The 22,239-nt window shown below is 33.4% G+C and overlaps 1 pseudogene; it reads right to left on the bottom strand.

The window, feature by feature from the left end:
• Positions 1 to 2,937: 2,937 nt before the first annotated feature.
• LOC102009138 lies at positions 2,938 to 19,524 on the bottom strand (annotated as a pseudogene).
• Between the last annotated feature and the right edge of the window lie 2,715 nt (positions 19,525 to 22,239).

Here is a 22,239-nt window from a genome sequence, read left to right on the forward strand (position 1 = left end):
GCCAGGACCATAACCATCTAGACATGTTTTTTTACACAGATTTTTAAAGAGGCTTTCATGGTTCTTTGCGATGTGATGTTCCCTTCTTATTTCATAAACACTCCATTGATATTCTTTATGCAACAAAGTGTGGTAAACCCAGGAGCACAGCTGCTTCTTTCCAACAAAACCTGTATTTTCAGTCATAGAGGGTTCACCCTGATGTGACTGCAGTCTTTAGTATACTTTCTGATTTGCTAGTTCATGGTAAGTATGTTCTATTAATTTAAGGGGACACTTAGATTTTTTCAAATATTTTAAATGCTCAAATAATCAGACAATCCTTCAAAAGTATGTGAGGGATATGATAGAACTTTAAATCATGGGCCTGTGTAATAAAATAACACATATATATGAAATATGTTACATTCTTGGTGTTTTCTATGAATACCAGGAGCTTTTTATTTTATTGTGAAATAAGCTTTTCATTCTATTGTGAAAATGACTGCTTTATTCTATTGTGTTTAATTATTTTTTCATTCACATGTATTTATAAACTAATCAGTTGTATAATTATCTCTTTGGATTCAGTAAATATGTTATTTATGTCCCTTATGCTTTGTAAATGCTGTGGTAAACACTCAAATATTTTCTTTCCTCCTTCTTTCTTCCTTCCTTCCTTTCCCCCTTTTCCTCCCTCCCTCTGTCTTTCTCTCCCTCATCCCTACCTTGGTGTCATTCTCCCATTCTTCTTTCTTTTCTTCTCTCATCTTTGATACATTTATTCATGAATTTCTTGGAATCACGGAGTCAGAACCTGACTTGCACAGATTATCCCAATCACATAATATAATGTTCTATAAAACATTGCTTCTTTATTTTCTACTGATACTTGAAATTGCTAAGCAGATCCCAATATATTTATAAGTGCTAAAAGGAAAATAAATGTTATACTTCATAGAAAACTATGAAAGCAGCTATTCCTCAGTGATCCTTATTTTAAAAAGTCTATTCGGAAAGAAATACAAATTTCCAAGTGACACACAATTTCAAATTATATACAGGTATAAGTAAATTCCATGATAAATAATAATATGCAAAGTTGTTTGTTACTTTTATTTTTTATTTTCTTGATAAACACTGCAATTTTGATGTTAAAAATCTATCATAATCAACACTTGCAGAAAAATAAAGATTAGGGCAATTCCAAACATGTTTTAATTCACTTCTTACAGCTTCTAGCAACAAAAATTTCATCCATTATTTAAAAAAAATGAATAATCTTTTAGTAGTAAATGGAGCCATATTACTATAAATAGAAACAGGGAAAAAATGATGATGTGCAAAGAAAAGTAAGGTCTACTGCTCTTTTTTTCTTTACAGTGATTTTTGAGATGAAGTATTTTGGTATGATGAGAGTTATAGAACTAATATCTTAACATATACAGTGGAAATACAGTTTGACAATATTAAATTTTTGACAATATTGTAATATTGATTCATTACAAAAGGACTACTTGTATTGATCTATCACCTTAGTGCATTCAAATTTTGAATTAAAAATGCTAAATAGAGTGATCGTCATGTACCTGAATTCAATCAAAATTGATGCATTGAATCACTGCTCCTGAATGATATCATCACCTTAAATAATAATGCATAAACATAGTCAAGGATGCTGGAGTTTTGTTCTGTTTTGATTTATGATCTTTTAGCTACTCCTTGCCGTGAACCAAGCATCATGCTCAGTATTTTATATGGTTCATTGTATAGAATCCTCTAAGGAAATGGTGGAGCTTACAATCTCAACTTTGTGTATAAAAAATGAGGTTTAAAGTTGTTTCTCTCACTCTATAATTTTTTTTTTTTACTGACAAAGGTGTGAGAATTTCTTGTGTGACCTTTACACTAAGAATATACATTTTCATTCTAGGACATTTAATATTTATATTTATTGCATATTCATGAGACATTTTATTTCATTGTTTTGTGGAGTTTGCTCCTTTACTTTGGCCCACATGTAGTTTTTGCTCAATTTTCCTCAACTGTCAGGAACTGGTATTTATTGTCAGAGTCATATCTAGCGTCCACAAGTTGCAGCAGCTCCAAAAACATTGCCTAACTTTCAATCTCATGCAAGCAGTCAAATAGTGTTTCAAATTATCCCTAAAGTAACTGCAATTTTAAAACACCTTTACAGAGTCAGCCAGCAAATTAAAATGGTTAACAAAAAAGTACAAATGCAGAGGTCTAGTATTGATGTTTTAAAAAGGCAACTGCTTAAGCATTTCTATCGATTGGAACATCAATCTCCCAGCCACTCAGCTTCATGTCATTCATCATCCTGCAGGTTCTCTGAGCTGCCTCTGGCAACTCAAGCTTAACCACACTGCATACCTTGGATTTCCTTCTTCATGTTTTTGTTGACGTAGAGCACATGGCCATATTCACCAAGTTTGTCATTTAGCATCTTCCATGTAAATTCAAGGAGGCAATTTTTCATAAAATCTTGCAGGCCTTTGTGGCTGTCCCAGAAGCATGATCTCCAAGTCCTCCAAAGGAACTTAAGAAGTTTCCTGGAAAGTTTCCACATTCCATCTCCATGGTGCTGCCAAAGCTGACACCATCACAACCACCCAGACCCAGACCCAAATGCTCATTGTCAGTGCTGAAGGCCAAGGCCATGGAGTGGCCATGTGCTCCCGTCCAACACCCATGTCTGTGGGAACCATGGGGTCCAAGCTCAGGCTCATGTGCTCCACACCAGAGCCCATAAACTCAATGGTTTGGGCCATGTGGTCAATGCGCTGAGACATACACTCCAGGCTGAAGTCAATACCAGTCCCGATACATGGCACCAGAGCCAGTGTACACCATGGTCTGGCAGGTGTGCTCAGTGCTAGAGTCCTCATGGTTGAGGCCTAGTAGGCCCACGCATTAGCTACTGGAGCCCTCTTGCTATACTAAGCCCATGTGGCCCATGAGCAGGGACTATGCATTGGATCTCGGAGCCAACTACATAAACGCCATGCCCCAAGCCTACCCATATGCTCCATGCCAACACCCACAATGCAGTCATTGCCAGTGCCCATCTTTTCAATCCCAGGGATTCTGCCTACTTCTCCACATTCTTTCTGCTTTGCATTGATCTCCCCTCTCTTTAGTGCATTGTTTAGAACTTCATTTATCTGACTCATGGCTATGCCAGACCCAAATATCCACAATGTTTTCCATACCACCAACGAAGGGGCCCTTCACGCCTCCTATTTTATTTATTCCAAGTGCTATACCTCCCATTCCCATTCCTGTAAACTCTACATTTCCTTTCCAATGACCTTGTTCAGGTGCCTGGCATCAATAGGCTGCCCCCATGGTCCAAATTTCCAATATAACCCAGTCAGTGGGAAATCCTGTGGATGTTGGGAAGGGGAATCTCCCTTTGGTAGCTCTCTCATCTACTGTCATATGCATTGGTCTATCAAATAGCAGTTGATGCCTGTAATCTCAGCACTCAGGAGGCTGAGGCAGGAGGATTGTTGTGAGTTCAAGACCAGACTCAGCTATAAAGTGAGCTCAAGTCCAGCCTGAACTGCATAGTGAGACCCTGTCTCAAAAAAAAAAAAAAAAAAGATCAAATAGCAGTTGGGCATTAAATATAGACAGAGCACACACAGCTTCAAGCACCTGCTTAAAAGCCACTGTGACTATTTTACAATTTTCCCATCTTTATCTGCTCTGACTACCACATCAGGCATATTAATCACTTCCTTTAGTTTCTTCTAGTTAACTTTATAATCTGGATTTTCTACAAATGCCTCCATCTGAGTCTTCCAGACTTGTGTATTACTCTCCGGGCATGTTCAGCATTGGGATCTTTTCTTTCAGTGGTCATCCACTCATACTATTCTAGTTTAGAATTTCAGCTTTTTTTTTTAAATGCTGTCTTTCATCTTGAATCATGAGCACATACCCTTGACTTTCTTTCAGAATCCACTAAGAACTCCACCTATGGTAGCTCCCCAGCTTTATCTTTAACCAGGTCTTTAAGTGACTGGCATTTCACATCATATGTATGTTTGTATGAAGGCTCTTTTATTAGATTAGCATAAACCTAAAGTGATTGTTTACTCTTTTTTGACGTTTTGTGCCTTCCTCTTCTCATTCTGAGTAGTTTGTTCCTCATTTTTCTGGTCAGAGCCATGTTGCCTCTCAACACACGAGGTGGGCAGCTCTCCTCCTCCATTTTGAGATGTAAGCCTCCATTTTCTCCACCTTTGAGTTTTGTGTGTTCCATTTTATCTTGACTCTGCTACTTCTAGTTGTGAAATATTGGTCAAGCTACTTACCTTCCTATTCTTCATAGCTCTCAGGAGAATGGGAACTAATAGTAACAATCTAACAATTACAGAGCAACTGTGAGGGTTAACAGGCTAGTCCCATCTACTGTACCTGAAAGATAGAAACTACTCCTCAAATGTTAATTATCAATATCATTATTACTACTGTCATAATTAATATAGAGAGTCATTTTTTTTCTTTTTAAAAGCATAATGATGAGTCTGTTCTCTTTTGAAATTCACTAATTTTTCTGGAGATAATGAAAAGGAAACTTTTAGTTCAGAATCCAATCAAGAATACCATTTTGTTTTTAAACAGTGAATGGTAAATATTTAATTTTTCAGTGTATTTACGTAAATTATGGAATTAGATACCCAATATGTATTGTTTGGCTGACTACATTGTATTTACTAGAATTTTACTAATTAATCCTCCCAACTTGAAAATGTAATTTATGTAAAATAAGTATCCAAAATTATTATACTATTACTAGTGTAAATAGGATTGCATGTTGCTTTTCATCTAAAGTTTTATAATCTCCATAGAAGTTTTCATTGACTTAAATGACTGTTTTCTTTCCCAGTAGATTGAGAGTGTAGTTCTAATACGTAATGTCTTATACATTTGCCATACATTGCCTTTACTAGCTTTGATCAATTACTTGTGTATCTACCTATGAATTGCTATTTCTCAATTTATTTTCTCTCAATAAATGTCAAGTAGTACAAATTGTTTCAATACTAAAAATTTTGTGTAAATTACATTTTTATTTATATAGGTTAGTTGATATTTAAAATACAATGTGAGGAAATTTATTTACAAAATATTTATTATTATGTACAAAACACTTATTAAAAGTTTTACAATATAAAAATATTCTCAACATACTTTTATAAGTTTGAAACTTCATAAATCCAGCTTTTATGAAATATACTTGATTATAACATGTATTAGTTGAAACAAGGCTAGAAAAAAGGGTTCTGAGAAAAAATACTAACTCTTCAGAAATTTCATATACATATGAGATAATTTTTTTATTTTTTTGTTTTTTTGTTTTTTTTTTCCAGTACCGGGAACCGAACTCACGACCTTGCGCTTGCCAGGCAGGCGCTTTGCCACTGAGCTAAATCCCCCGCCCTGAGATAATTTTTTTAAAGCACAATATATAGTAAATGAGTAATTTTCTTTATTTGTGAAGAACTTATTTTTAAGAGAATGTGGACCTAAATAAATTTACCAGAAAGAAGCAGTATAACTTACTTTTCTTGTTACTGGAAGTTCAATTTGGGGAGTGAAATTAGTCATTTACTGCATAAAATATAAGCAGATCCCACAACTTTTGTCATTTCTGTGTTTCTGTTGGAAAGTCCAGCTTGGCATGCTTCAAGAAACACATTCAATGTTATTTATATAAGAAAATTGAGGCTTCCCAGCATACTAAGTGGATATAAATTTTTAATATTCAAAAATTTTAATCAAAATATGTATTTTAAAATGCTATTATTACTTATATACTATCTGTATAATGTTTAGTCTGCAAACTTAGCCCTGCAAACTCACATATATTAATAAATGTCTGGGAAATGTATCCAACCATAATTTATCTGTCATTAAACTGTTAGCAATATTTTATAGGAAAAAATCATGGTCAAAGTTTTAGTTAACTTCAATAATGTAAACTATTATCTACATAAATTTTATAATGTGAACTCTATTTGTGGTTTCCTTAACTTTGTGGGAAGTGAAAGCCAATGAAAATTATGTCGGACAGAAAGCCTGAATACTTAACTCTTTTAAGAATTTTAGATTTGTAATATCAGTATTTCTATGATAATCAGCAGCAATATAAACAGATTAAGGTAGATTTTTCTTATAAATATTACTGACTTTAAAAAAATTATCAATAATTTTATTCCTACCTGAATTTAATCATATAAGTATTATTCTCCCAATAACATAGATACAGAATTAAGTTTCAAAAGGTTGAATAATTTGCCTATGTAATAGATATAAACACATTTAATAGCTGAGATTTGAACTGCATTTATTCTAGCACTGAAGAAGTTATATCTAATTGATACAGCATTCTCTTTTATTGCTTTGCTATTTAGATGGATTTAAATAAACTTTGTTATAAACTGGTAATTTGTAGATGTTATTGGTGATAGGGAAGTAGATTCATTAAAATTATTAAAATCACACATTGTATTCACTTGGTAATAAAATAAATCTTATTTAGGTGAATGAAATAATGTTCATGTCTCTCATCTATATTTACTTTTTATTAATGGACAAATGAGAAATTCTTTAAATATTATGAAATCAAATTAGTATTGAGTGCCATTTTAAAAAATCAATACTTTATGGGTAAACTTACTATTATATTAATCATGTCCTGCTGTTCAGTACATAAGGATCATTACTGCCAGATTCTTTTTAACAGGTCTGTGAGTTTTATAACTCTGATTACCTATTTAGGGTAAACTTTGAGTGAATCAAAACTAATAATTTAATAAATGTTATGTACTTTACTCTTTATTTTTAAAAGTGTTCATTCTATTCATATACTATTCTTGATGATAGTAGTAATAGTGCTGTAATATACACCCTGTCTATGATAGTATCCTAAGCATGTTTGTTTAGTGACAGGCATAATATGCTCCGATGAAATTGAAGATTTGCTTTTATGAGCTAACATTTACTTGGTGTAGAGAATGCTATTTAACTTCATACCTAAAAGTGCCCTCTGTAATTGTTTACAAGTTTGCGTATCTCAGTAGGAATGAGTTACCTACAATGATTCTGTCTTACGATTTTTTTTCAAATCTCTAGAAAAGTATCCAGCAATCTCCTGGAGTACAGTAAATGCTGAACAATTAAAGTGAATGAATTGCTGCTATAAACATTCATAATACACAATACATCCTATACAGGAAGCAAATCATAAAGCATTAGCAATGCATAATATAACTAACTATATAAAATACCAACTACTTTAAATAAAAAATATTTTAATTAATAGGTTCTGATTTTAAAAGAAATACGAGGTATTATAATTGGAAGAATTTGAAGAAAATGCTTATATCATTCCTAGAAACCCTGCTTATAGACTGAAATCTGTCATTTGTTACACTCAGTTTTCTTTTATAACAAAAAAAGTAAGATGGACATATGAACATTTGTAAGGTTTAGAAATTCAGAAAACTTATTTTTCACTTAATAAATGCTGTATAGATGCCTAGGGCTCTGTGGCAGAAGTTACTGAAACAGTGTAGCTGAAATTCTGTACTATGTGTGAGTTGGATCAATGCTGTAGGTAGACAGAATATTTGATTTTATGCTAACAACGTCAGTAAAGGAGGAATCTACTTGGTAGCTAATTATCATAAAGTAAACAGGCAGTTTTCCATTAAGGGGAGTAGGTGGAAGCACAGAATCTTTACTGAGCACCTCATGCAAGAAGTTTACCTTTCGCATGGACACTGGATACTATAAAGCTGTGAAAATAACTATATAGGCAAAACCACAGAAAGCGATCCAGATTATGAACAGAAAAATATAGTGTTTGGGGCATTTAAATCTTTTAATCAAAATATTAAAATCTCTCTTCCTGTAGTTTATAAATTTATAGGAAAATGAAATCATAAACTAGCTTTGTAAAGTGCACTGTGTATTAAAGCATTAGAAGAAAAGAACAAAAGTTTAAATAATTTCCTATCAAAATTTATCAAGGATAATTTGAACATTGCCTGCCTTTTTCTTCACCTCATAAGGCTTAAAACGGAGTGTGAGTCATTTCTATGCTTGACAAATTGTCATTCCCCTTTCTAAGTATGGATTGGCTTCAAACATTTTCTTCTTTGCACTTTCAATGTCATGAAATATTTTGGAGACTTCCTTTAATGTGAAGGCTCCTTCAGTGTCACTTCCTCTGGGACATTTTTATCCTTTTTGCTTTAACTACTTTCCTCATTTATGTGGTCGTTGCCTCACTGAGCTCCTCCGGCTACATATTCATTGTGTCTTGAATGGCAGCCATCCCAAAATTCTGAGATGAGCTACTTCTTCCACAGTCCTTCCTGGGTTAAAACTCAGTTTTACTTTCAGCACTAAACTTGTTATTTCTCTGTTGTTGTTTTATTTTTGTTGGTCAATTTCCTTTTTGCATTATCATTTTAAAAATATCATGGGAGAGATAAGAGGCACACAATAACAAGCATGCATATCTCCCAAGTAACAGATATGTTAGGTACAAACTTTTACAGGCTTTAAAAATTGTGATGTTACTGCTCATTTATCATTTTTGTGTATGTGTTTGTACGTACTGTGCTGAGAATCGCAGTCAGGACCTCACTCGTGTGAGGCAAGAGCTCTACCTCTGAACTGTACTCTTAGCCCTCTCCATTTAGCATGATGCATGCCTGTTATTTATATAGTCATAGGAGAGCGGAAGAGCTAGTAGTAAAAATTCCATTTAATGACATTTTGATAGTTAATGTACTGTGGCAACTGAAATGTAAAATCTGTAGATGGAGAGACCATTGTTATTTTATAAAACCTTGACAATTCAAATTCATGTAGATTCCATCCGTTCAAAGTCTCCTTATTTTACTGAATGAACTCTACAGATTTTGCATGGCACTTTTATACCATCTTATTTTATTATTTGTTTACATTTGAATTTTTTTTATAGATTTCTATGCATTTTCCTGATGATTATTGTACTATCTGCAATTCAACAGCTCTTACTGGGGCTGGGATTTAGTGCAGCAGCACAGTGCCTGCCTGGCAAGCGTGAGGTCGTGAGTTCGATTCCGGGTACTGGAAGAAAACCAAAAAAAAAAAAAAATTAAAAAAAAAAAAGCTCTTACTTAAAGTATTTAAACATTTCTCATTGCCTGATTATGTTGGTGAAGTCTGTTTTACAGAATATTAAATAACAGAAAATAAAATATTTTCATCATCTCTACTTTATCAAGGATATAAAGTGTTTCCCTATTTAAAAAGATGTTAACTTCCTATTTATTAAAAAAAGTCATTTTAAATATTATTGCTGCGACATTAAAAATAGGTGATGAATTTGTGACTTCTATCTTTAGATATCTTCATGAGTTGAGTCTTAGCAAAACCTATTATAGTACCAAGCATCCTTCAATTGCAGGGGAAAATAACTTGAGGTTATGAGATTTAATTTCTTCACATGCTAATGAATTTCATTTTGCTGAAATTTATTTCAAAATTTTAACTTTACATTTTAAAAAGAAAATGAATGTTTAAAGGTCCTGGGGGCTGAGACATTTTGCAATAGTCCTTTGAAATTTTTTTCCAAGTATTTGCTACTGTCATTAGTTTATTTACTATTTCCATCGCTGATAACATCATGAGGTATGAATTGTCATTTTGATAATATTATGCCTAGGAACTAGGCTTTCTAAATTATTTATTTTGAATTATATAAAATAGCTAGAAGCAAAAGCTTTACTTCATTTCATGATCAGTTTTTATAATCTAGTCTTTACTCTTTTCTTGTTATCATTCACTTTATTATTGTGTTTATATTTTTGTTGCTTCTCTTCTATATTTAAAAATTTTTTAATCCAATAAGCTAAACTTGCCTATAGATAAAGCTTCTTAGATAGACCATTTAAACCCATTTATATTTATGTTTTAAGATAAATTCTTTGTTTTAATTCAATCGTATTCTTTTAGATTTTATTATGCACTATTTTTGTATCGCTAGGCACTGTTCCTTGTATTACTAAGAAATTCTGTATTATTGTCGAATAGATTATTTTTAAATCAGTACCTCCATTATTTATCAGCAGGTACATATTTTTGGACATTTCTTTTCTTGTAGTGACAGAATAGTATGTATTATTTCCTTCCACTTTTTCTCACCATCTCGTGAGAGTAGTTATTGTTTTAATGTTAACCATACCATTGACTGCAGGCAATCAGTGTTCTAATACACCAGTGTCATTCTAGAGCACAGTGTATGCCATGAAAAATGGAAGCCCTACTGTTTTTTTTTTGTTTTTTTTTGTTTGTTTGTTTTTGTTTTGTTTTTCTCCGGTACCGGGAACCGAACTCACGACCTTGCGCTTGCCAGGCAGGTGCTTTTGCCGCTGAGCTAAATCCCCAGCCCCTGGAAGCCCTACTGTTATGGAAATGGGTACTAGGAGGTGCTATCTGCTTTTTCTCCACTTTAGAAATTTTTATACTATCTTTTCCTCCATGGAACACTTGTTTGATGTTCTTTCTGGTATTCAATCTCCTGAAAAATCTATTTATTCAAGTAGAAAAACAGTGTATTCCCTGTTATTTATGTTCCACGTGCTAACTACGGGTAATTTGAACTGTTTTTCTTGTTATCAGTGGGGTTTCTGTATAAGGATAGAAAAGGGTTAAGTCGTAGTAACTCCCACTGTCCTTTCCTTTTCTTTAGAGTAACAAATGTTATTTCTGATGCATCATGTATATAGGTTTACATACGTAGTTTTTGATTCCTATTATATTGTTATCTTAAATGTTTCAAAACAATTCAAGAAAATCAGTTATCATCTTACATTAACCCTGGATTTATTTTTAGAATCAGCCATTGTTCTTCGAATATATTTACTTTTTTCTTCTCTCTTCTCCTCTTGGAATTCCTGCATTGTGTATTTGTGTTTGCAGGTTATGTATTGTGTTTTGGCTTGATGGTATTCATACTGTCATCTGGCTTTTTTCAATCTTTACTCTTCCTGTTACTCAGATTGAACTTTCCTTCTCCTACCATCAGGTTTGTTGACATTTTTCTGCTGCTCTCGCAGATTAGCCTTTGAATTCCTCTAATAAATTTTTAAATCCAGTTATTATCTTTTTATTGATATTTCCATTTTGTTTACACATCATTTTCTTGACTTATCTATGTCTGCCCTCAATTTCTTGGCATCTTCTTTGAGGCAGTTATTTTAATTTCCTTGTCTGAAAGATCCATGATGTTTTCACGGACAGCTTCCGTTAGTTTATTTTTCCCTTTGTACTTTACAGTTTCTCTCTAAGCTTTGAGAGTTTTTTTCTGAAAACTGAACACTTAAATCTAATGCTGTGGCAACTCTGGAAATCAGATTACCTCCAGTCCTCAATATTCAGTGAGGTTTTTTTCCGGTACCGGAAACCGAACTCACAACCTTGCACTTGCCAGGCAGGCGCTTTTGCCGCTGAGCTAAATCCCCAGCCCCGTTCAGTGAGTTTTGATTTTGTTTCTGTCCTAGGCTGTCTCTGTTGCGGATTAGTATATGATGTAAATTTAACATCTTTTCAGGCCTTTTCTGAGGCTTTATCTGGACACGGGCCATGATATCTTCATTTCCCTTCTATTACTGTTCAAGTCTTCAAAGTCTTTCTCCAACAGGGGTGGGGGAAGAAAAATCCAGGGAGCATTAAAAAGTACTGCTTGTGTAATTTCCTGGAAGTTCCTTCAGTCACAGAGAGGGGAGCATGGGCTGAGTTGAGGGGAAAATGTGACAATAGACGCTGCCACCTATTGGTGTACATCTCTTGTTATTAAAAGTGATCAGCCATCAGAGCCCAGCTTTCAGATATGTATTTCAGATATGTATTTGGAGAACAGATTATTTCATGTATTTATTTTGGGATTTTTGCACACACTGGCTCCCATGGGTATGTGCAGTTTACTCCAGGAAAACATAAACAAATTTCAGCAATGGGTCTTAGAATTAGACATGGAAACCTGCCCTGTAACAGCTGAAATTGCCTGAAAGTAACTACACTTTGCTGCCTAAGCCTTCTGCTGAAAGTTTCTAGCCTTCATTGGTGCATCAAAACGGGTAACATTACCCCTACTTCTACTAATTCAGTTGTTGGTGTTTCTTAAATAGCCATCAACCCAGAATCCTTCATGCAGATTTATCTTTTTATAAAATGTAAAATATTAACTAGCACATCACATAATCTTCAGTATATTATAAAATTTTACAAAACATCAGAATATTTTTTTAAAAATACATTGTATGTAGTTGATCCTTAGTAATAAATGGGTTATTTGTACATTCTTCAGCAGTCAGAGTATCACAGAGCATTAATCAGCTGTACTGTTGTTGACAACTCCAAAAACTGTTTTAAGTGAGACTGTCTGTATTCCCTAATGTCATTCCACATTATGAACCAGGTGGGTTCTTCTGTATTGTTCTAGAAAAAGAATGACTATTGTTAAAACATAAATCCATGCTGCTATTCATCCCAGGACACCCTATAAAGAATTGTGGATTATAATTGCACAAAATTGCAAATAAACACCTGCAACTACTCCAAAAGAGGTGTCCCTTAGGATCCCCAAAGTGAATCTCATAAATGCCATATAGCTCATATTTAAATTAGCTCATACCAACCATATCCTTTAAATTTTTCAGAATCCTGACAAGCATTTGTTCTATTTTTACAGAAAGAAGAAAAAGAGACATTGTAAATTTATGCCTCTAAGGCATTCTTCTCAATATAGAAAGTATACTTACTGCATTGGAACAGCTTAGGTAGTTCAACATGCACACAGAATAGAATAAATAACCATACTTATTTATTACTTACTTAAATAAGTAATTTGTAAAGACATGAAATGAGATGAATAAAATGGATAAAAAACCATCATTGCACCATCTAAAATACTGTAAAAATATTTTAAAATACCATCAACTGCCAATTTACTTAAAGGACGGTGATTATACATAAGATGATGCATTTTTAAAGGTAAAACATTTTTGGTGATTTTCCTAGCTTTTCTTTACTATTTTCTCATTTTATGTAACTGAATGCTAAGTGATCTGCAGGATAATAAGATTCTATAGCATGTTACAATTTTGCAAAGAAATTTTATAAGAATAATTTACATCTGTTTATCCAAATAGTCACCTGACATGATGAAGATTATTAACCACTTTCAACATGAAAAAACTGATACCCAGCCAACCTGTTGGCTTTCCCTTAGTCACAGCTACACAGAAGGAGAGCCAAGATTCTCAGCTATGTCTATTTGATGCCAAGTTTTAGATTTCTACATCAGCAACCTAAATATGGAAACAATATTAATTTTCTCTCTTCAATAAAACTATAATATAATGCTTAGGACATGAAGAAAAACTCCATACCATTCTTGAGGACCAACGGTCCTGTCAACATTTAGTTTTGCTATGTAAAAGAAAACTACATTTGTCAACATCTTTGGCCACAGCTCCTAAATGAATAATAGCCATCAGTAGCATCTCTTTTAATGCATGGAAGACTCCATGCAATATGAAGGCTTCTCTAGTATTGCCAGAGTCACAAGTTCAGAACATCCATGATTACAGAAACATATAGGAACGTAAAGACAAATGTCTTTCCCTAAAGAATTTAAACTCCTAGCAGATAATCAAAACATTGAGCCAGTGTGCTTAGAACTTTTCTCCTCATGCCACTCTATCACTTCAATCTCCGATGACTTTGCTTTAAACTAACTTATTTTGTGGCAGGTCAGCATGGTTTGGTTAGCATCTATCACTTTGCAGCAGTCAATGGCCAAGTTCTTGCTTTAGGTTGTATTTTCTCATAATTATCTCTAAGTTCAATATTGAACAGAAATTTTAGGTCTTAGTAGACATTATGTCATTGCAATTTATCAAATAATAGCAAAATAATATTTGAACCTTGCTATATTTCTCATCGAACAGAAATTTAGAATTATAGGGAGTTAATAAATATATAATAAAGATGTGATTATAATTGATAGGCTCATTTTATCTATAAATTCATGTGGTCACACAAATTATATGGTGCACAAATCATCCAATCATTTTTTAAAGTTGGGGTATCAGCCTGATGAAGATTTATTAAAATATATTTGTGTTTACTATACTTCTTTTATAAAAATTGTAATGTGAGCAATATGCCATATTATATTTTTAAAAATTAAAAATAAATGAGCTACCTATGTTTGAAGGACTTAGGTCTTCAGTTTGGAACTACCAGGGTTCCTTGGGTTTCCTCAGTGGTGTTTGGAGCCTGAGCATCAGTTTTCCAAGATCAAAAATTCAGTTTCATCCTTGACCTCAGAGTTAATAAAGTACATAGGCTTTGAGTTTCACAAATGTAAATCTACATATGTCCATGTTCTTGCCCAGGTCTGTGTTGTATCTATCTCCATTTCTATCACTATCTCTAGCTATATTTGACAAAATTGGCTTTTAGATTACAACAGATACATAAATTCCGTGGACAAAGGGCAGTATATCAGGGTTTCCTCTACCTACTAACAAAGTGCCTGAGTGACCAAATCAGAAACCAAAAGATCTTTTTAATACACATATAAACAGTAATAGAAGTGATATGGGTCATTTCTTAAAACTTAATTTAGGCAGTGGAGAAGCTTAATATACCATCATATTCGCTGAGCTTGGCATTCCTGCTTGTTTTTTTCAGTTTTCATATCTTCCCTGTGTAAACACAGCAGGTTTTGGCACAGAATCTGTTCCTTAGGTTGTACAAAGAAACTCCTCTTTACAAGCAGATTTTGTTGTCTGCCATCAGTTTAATATTAATAAATCTGTTGTAGGTTTTTTTCTCACATGAAATAACTTTTGAATATGCCTCCCTAAAGTGTTCATTCCACACACATATTTCTTTGTTTCTTCTAGTGCTCAATTATACCTGCACCATCACACTTTCATGTGTTCTAAGATTTTTTATAATTCCATTCTTAATCAATCAGATATAAAATATAGCAGATTAATGAGGCCAAACTTGGAATTCAGATGGGTTACCCTTTGTGTAAGTTTACTGTGGCTTTACATGTTAATTAAAAAAAAGAAATAATATGGTTTGAGTTAAAAATATGTTATTTACAAAAAAGTACCAGTGACTTTCTCTAGATGTACTATTATGAAAAGTATTCACTAATAGATAGAAGACTTGTGAAAAATGACATAACTCTTGCATTCTATGTGTTGTTACATTGTAACCTGAAGATCCTTGCAAACAAAGCAGAATCTCTTTCCTACACTCGTATGTGGTCCTGACTTGCAGCTTGCTTTGGTAAAACTGGTATTATGGCAGTTTCAACCCTCGAAGAAAAATATCCTTCTTGAGTTTGCTCTACCATTTGAAAACTTTTCCAGCTGCTGTGTGAAAACTTCTGGACCAGTTTGTCAGGTGACGAAAAACATTTGCTCAGCTGTCCTGATTTTTCCAGCTGATAGACAACCGACATCCCAAGCTGAACTGCCAGTGACGGGCTGCTGAGTAGATAAGCGAACGGACTCAACTGAGTCACAAGGAAAATTTCAGCTGTACCCAGCCAAAAGTGTTGCCTCATAGGATCAAGACCCGAATAAATGTTGTCATTTTAAGCCATTTTGGGTTGTTTTTTTTATGATCTCTGTCATTCATATCTTGAGATCCTACCCCTACCATCAGAGAACAAGGTTTTGTTTGACAATGTTCACTGCACATGTAATTACCGAAGGTGAGATGAGGGCATCGGTGGTCTCCTGATTCAACATGACTTGTGTCCTTATGAAACAAGGAATTAGATCATGCAGTCATAAGCAGTTGTGTTATGTAAATAAGGAAATAGTGTGGGGTGATATTTCTATAAGGCAAAGGATATCAAACATTGATAATAAAGTATAAAAACTAAGAGAGATGCATTGAATATATGCTCTCTTACCTAAAAGCTTTAAACCACTTTATTTTAAATTTTAGCTCCATGAAATGTGAGATGATAAACTTCCACTGATAAGACACCCAGTTTGTGGTTCTTTGTAATGGTGTTCGCAGCAAACTAGTACAGTTCTACAACCGATGTTAACTAGTTAGAGCCATCTATTATGTATAAGGAAATACTCAGTAATGTATTTACCCTCAAAAATTTGTATATATTTTGAAATTGATCCTATTCAGAAAATTGGAAGTATAATGTGCTATTTTATATTATAATTAACAAGTTAATCATGGAGCTACACAATTTATTTTTCTTGAGAGGGTAAGTCTTCATGTAAGATATATGCTCGCACGCCTGTACCTTACAGGATACACAGGTCTGGAAGACTGGAATAGAGTATAAGAGATGATAGAAGCAATGGTGCAATGCTCAGTGGAAACAATAGTAAGAGATAGATGATTGAGCCACATCAATTTATTTTCAGAGTGTAAAAATCACGAAAAGGGGTTGGAGACGTGACTATGCTGTGTGTACGTAGTGTCGAAGTCAAGATTTCACACAGTATGGACACTGTATTTAAACATGACTTTATATATGCTAAACTTTAATAAAAAAATTTATAGGCTTGGGAACTTTATACAAAAGGAAAAACTTTCAGTTTGGGGATAAGATACATGGGCATGACAAAAACGAGAGGAACAAAAACCTAAGAAGAAACTTGGTAACGTAGTCTTGCAGATAAATTCCTGAGCAAATGTTGGTAACTTATTAAGGAGTAAGCTGGCATTAATATTCATGAAGAAAAATATTTGCAGGGCTTAATAAGTGATTACTGCCTTTAAACTGTCAACAGGTGGCTTAATTTTACCATCAGTGATTTCAAAAAAAGAATATTTGGAGAGAGCTTTGATTTTTTAGGAAAGATTTTAATTCTGGATATTAGTCATTGTGAAGTCTAAGTGTTTGCAAAACATGTGGATAGAAATAGTCTTCAGTAAGCAGAAGATTAAAGAGAGGTCAAAGGGATTATGAATACTTATAAGTTTTTAACTGAACTGCTTTCATTTTTTCCAGACAATCAGCTGAGCGATGGTTACAGGTAAAATGCTAGAGAGAAGTTCATATTAAAACAGAATTAAGTAATTTCTGCTCACCTGATGGCAACCACAGCATGTAGTGGACCTAGTATGTTTGTTCAAGAGAATTGAAAAGCATCACAGGAAGAAGATCTGTGTTACATGTAAGTGCCAAGCAGAACTTTAGCTTTATTATAAATTAGTATTCGCCTTTTGTAGTGGAGAATACACTGGAAACAGCCTTATTTTTTACATCACTCAAAATTGGCAGGTCATACACATTTCCTATTTTGCTTCAATCTTATCCAATTTGAAGTGTTCCTTTCCATCACCTGAAACTACCACTGAAGCTATACATTATTAATTTCACTATGAGATAAACAATAGAGGTAAACACGAAGAGTGTTTCAAATTTCTTTTTAAAAGTAAGCTAACTATATTCATATGATGCAGTAACAACCACTCTGGCTGAGTCTGACTTTTACACTATCAGTACACACAGATAACAATGTGCTCCAGCACTTGGGATCTTGCTGCACCCCTATCCTCAGTAGTGATAAAAGTTGAACAAAAAGACACACAGCACAGCTGGAGACACTCATCATCTTGTTCAAATAAACTGACTTTTTATAAAAGAAAAATGTATGAATGCTATATAAAAATGTATTTGGAGAATTCCAGTGGCTGTAATTCAGAAACAAAAGCTGAAGATCTAAGAGAAGTAGAAATTTTCAAGGAAACAGAAGAAAGCAGCTCAGAGTCTATACTAGGAAGAAAGGAAAAGTGCTGGAGAAGGGAAAGATAGATGAAGGCTTTAAAAACAGAATATGCCCCAAAGGTTATGGTAGGGAGATCTGGAGTGATTCATGTATTACAAATTTTGAAATAAAGAAGTGCAAATTATGAAAGATATTTAGTTTCACAATTCTCATGCATTGCAAGTCAGAAGAATATAAACACATGAATATTCTTTTAAAAACTCATTTGTGAAGACACATAGATGCCTACCATGTATATAATGCAGTAACATAAAGCCACATTAGGTATGCAAATAATAATAATCATCTCCCAGAATTCTTTTTATAATTGCAAAGTCTCAAAACAAACCATTGAATTGAATCTGAGTGTGAATAAATAGCATATGTGTGTTTGTTATGCATAATGGATGCATTTGGTTTTTAACATTTGATGTATAAAGATGTTTTTAAATGCTCCAGAATATTATCAACTCAAGTCATTTGTTATCACTACTGCTGAATTCGTTATTGTGATTCACACACACTGCGTGCTCCAAAGGGAAGGAATTTCATAGCAGATCATTTATCCTCTGCATTTAGTATATTCCAATCTCTAAAGGAAGACTAAATTTATGGGTAAGGAACTTTGCATAAAGATTTTAATTGTAACCATTACTATTCTGAATAAAGAAATAAAAATTGAACTGTAGAAATCAAAACAACTATAGATTTTGGTTTAAATCAAATATATTCATCATAGTATCCTTAGTAGCATGAAAAATATTCTGATGGATATTCATGAACATGCTTTTCAAACAACTGTTTTTCCCTAGAATTTATGAGAGTTTATGGAAATATAATCAAATGTTTCATCTCTGTTTAAAGGCCATATGCTTTTTACAGGTGTTTCTCACTGGCTCATGAAACAGGAGTTAGAGTGTGGCCTTTCTCTGCTGGTAAGATGGACAATTATTGCAGAATTAACAGAAGATAGAAAATAATGAAAAATAAGTTGCTCGAGCAAACTTTGTAACTTGGCAACAAGATTTAATTATGAATATTTTAAAATCTCTTATACCATCTCTGACAAATTTATTTTGATTTAAGGAAGCAGAGATTACACCCTAATGCTTAAAAGTGCATCAGAAATGATGGCCTATCTTTGCCCACACATGTAGTTCTACTACTATGAGGTGAAGGACACGTTGATCCTCACACCTTAAAGGATAACTGCAGCTATCCATACATTTAAATTCCTCATGATTAGGATAGGTGAATTAAAGTACACTATGGTAAGTGGCATGGTTTAGATATGGTTTATTCCCTGAGGGCTCTTGCTCTGGAGACTTGATCTGTAGTACGACAGTTTGTAGGTGGTAAAACCTTTAAAAAGTGGAGTTTACAGGAGGGTAACTAGGTCCTATAGGTTACAACTTTATATAGGATTCATGTTACCTGGGGATGTTTCAAGCATTTTGACACAGGATAAGCTCTCATGATATCTGGTTATCATACTGTAAAGCTGCCACATCTTTTGGTTCATTCTGAGTGTGACGAGCTTCCACTGGGCTTGCCTGCCATGTTGCGACACATCCAGGGAGACCTCTCCAGTTGGGACTCTTCCGCCACTGTAATCCTGAGTCAAAAATCTCTTTTCAATATGTAAATTACCCAACTCAGCTGTTTTGATGCCAGGCATGGCGATGCTTGCCTGTAATCTTTGCACTCAGGAGGCTGAGGCAGGAGTGCCATGAGTTTGAGGCCAGCCTGGGCTCCATAGTGAGTTCAAGTCCATCCTGAATTTCATAGTAAGACTCTGTCTCAAAAAAACACACAAAAATCCAACACAGGTGTTTTGTTATAGCAATACAAAAGATCAATTAGTTTATATTATCTGTAAATGTGTAAACTTAGTGATAAATTTATCCATGATATTAAATTTACTCATGTTTAAATATAATACATAGTGTAGAAAAGTACTATCATATGCATAATAAGGTTTGAGATATAAGCAATTCTGTTTCAGTTGAGTGAAGTCACTGATTTTCAATCAGTTTTTTTAATTTAATGTTTGTTTTCCCCTAAAAGCAGGTTTTACAAATGGAGATACAGATCAAATAGCAAGAACCTGTAGTTTAATATTCATGTTATTTTTACATTATTATTTTGTATCAATATCTCATTGCCAAAATCATGCAGAGCATAGGGTCATTAAGCTTATCATTTACAAAATTAAAAAAGAAATCCGGAAAATTGCTTCATTGTTCATGTGGCTTTGGCAAAAGAAAATGATAATTTGTGGTATTTTGTGCCAGTAACATTTTAGAGCTGGAGTCACATCAAGACCATTAAACATCTTTCATAAAAATGAAGAAAATCTGAACTCTAGCCTTCTTTTCTGTTCTGTAGCTTTCAGAGCTTCACTTTCAGAGATGCCAAGTTGTATATCAAAATACAGTTGAGTGTTCCTCTAAGTCTCCTGCATGTGTTGAAACTTGGCTGATTTAGAACACTAAGCGTGTCTACAGTTAAACGTCTTGATCCCGTTTTGTACTGAGCTTCTGGAATTTAATTCTGACGGCTCTTTCCTGTGCCAATTTCTAGTCAGGACTGTAGAAATTTATATTTGTCAACATTCTGTAATTCTATTTCCTACACATTTTATTCATTAGTTGCTGATTATTTCATCCACTTTTCTAAGCCGGTAAATGCCAGAAAGATATACAGATCCTTCTGTATGATACAGTCATCTTTCTCTTAGGATTACACATATTTATTTTAAAATAGGAAGAGACACTAGCTGCTGTCTTTTAATGCAAAGTTATTGGCTATCATTTGTCAAAGGTTCAAACATTGAAGCAAGCTTTCTATTCTCCTCTTACTGTATTTTGGTAAAAAAAAAGATGTGGCAAAATGATAGTTAAAGGATTAATTACCATAACATTTAAATTACAATAAAAACTTTAATTGAACGAAGTAAATGTTTCCTTGACTCAAGACAAGATATTTTAACAATTTGTTTAGCCTTAGATAACTTTCTTCTGTTCTTTTCATATAAATAGCTTTTCAACATTATTGTTCAGTTCACTGAGCAGAAAGTTTTTTTTCTTTTTTTAAATCATCACAATATAGAGTTGACCACACTATACCCATTTGTTTGCCCCTTGGTTAGTGAGCTTTAGGAAATCCTTTGAAGTATAAAATCATTTGATTTTTGTATTAAAAAAGGACAAATTAGAATGTATCTTATAAAATATGCTGTGAAATACATGACAATGAAACTTTATTCCTTCTGTTTTTTAGCTGTTATTATTACGACTGTAAAATGTTAACTTCTTAACTATGTTATAGTTTGTGTTTGGATGTCCCCCTAAAGCCACATGGAGTCATGGGGTGGGCTTCTGGAGTTTATGGTTGATTCATGGTCCAATGTTGGGATTACGAGTGTGAGTGCTACACCGGCCCTGGGGCGAGTGGTTTGCATACAACGTAAGGGTGAGAAAGAGGCTGTTTGCCCCTGCTCCTCCCTTTTGCTCTTGTTGCTTTTTGCTGTCTTCCACCACTGTGAACTACTGTGCTCTGCCATGTGCCACCCTGCCTTGGAGCCATCCAAGTAAGGAGTGAAACCTCCACACACTGTGAGCTAAATAAACCTTTCCTTCCTTCATTCTGGGTAGCGGGTATTTTGTCTTAGCAATGAGAGAAAAGTAACCAAGACACTCTGTAAAAATAGATTCAAATATTTGACTCCTTTCTCCACAGAATACTCACAGAATTCAGCAGAAAGCAGCTGACAGTTGAATATATATCAATATATGGAAGTAAAAAAGTAACCTTAAAATGAGAAACATTTGAGTTTAAATTTTAACTTTGTTCTTCACCGCTTTATAACTTCCTATAAGGTATTTAATGATTTCTAGGCCTTATCCATGCCCCTTTTTATTTTCTTTTTTTGGTAATTCAGTGAAACAATTGATAAAATAATTGACAATAAATATCTTTTTACAAAGAGTTCTATAAAAATAGATAATTTTAAAAGTACAATAGTTTTCTTAATGTTAAACATTATTTACAAAAACATTATATTAAAACAGTAATATGTTATCATTTTTCCAAATTCTTAATTACTATCTTTTTACAAAGAGTTCTATAAAAATAGATAATTTTAAAAGTACAATAGTTTTCTTAATGTTAAACATTATTTACAAAAACATTATATTAAAACAGTAATATGTTATCATTTTTCCAAATTCTTAATTACTATCTTTTTACAAAGAGTTCTATAAAAATAGATAATTTTAAAAGTACAATAGTTTTCTTAATGTTAAACATTATTTACAAAAACATTATATTAAAACAGTAATATGTTATCATTTTTCCAAATTCTTAATTACTAAGAGTTATCAATAGAGCA

This window comes from Chinchilla lanigera, unplaced genomic scaffold (genome assembly GCF_000276665.1).
Source record: "Chinchilla lanigera isolate Chin_1 unplaced genomic scaffold, ChiLan1.0 scaffold00002, whole genome shotgun sequence".
NCBI lineage: Eukaryota > Metazoa > Chordata > Mammalia > Rodentia > Chinchillidae > Chinchilla > Chinchilla lanigera.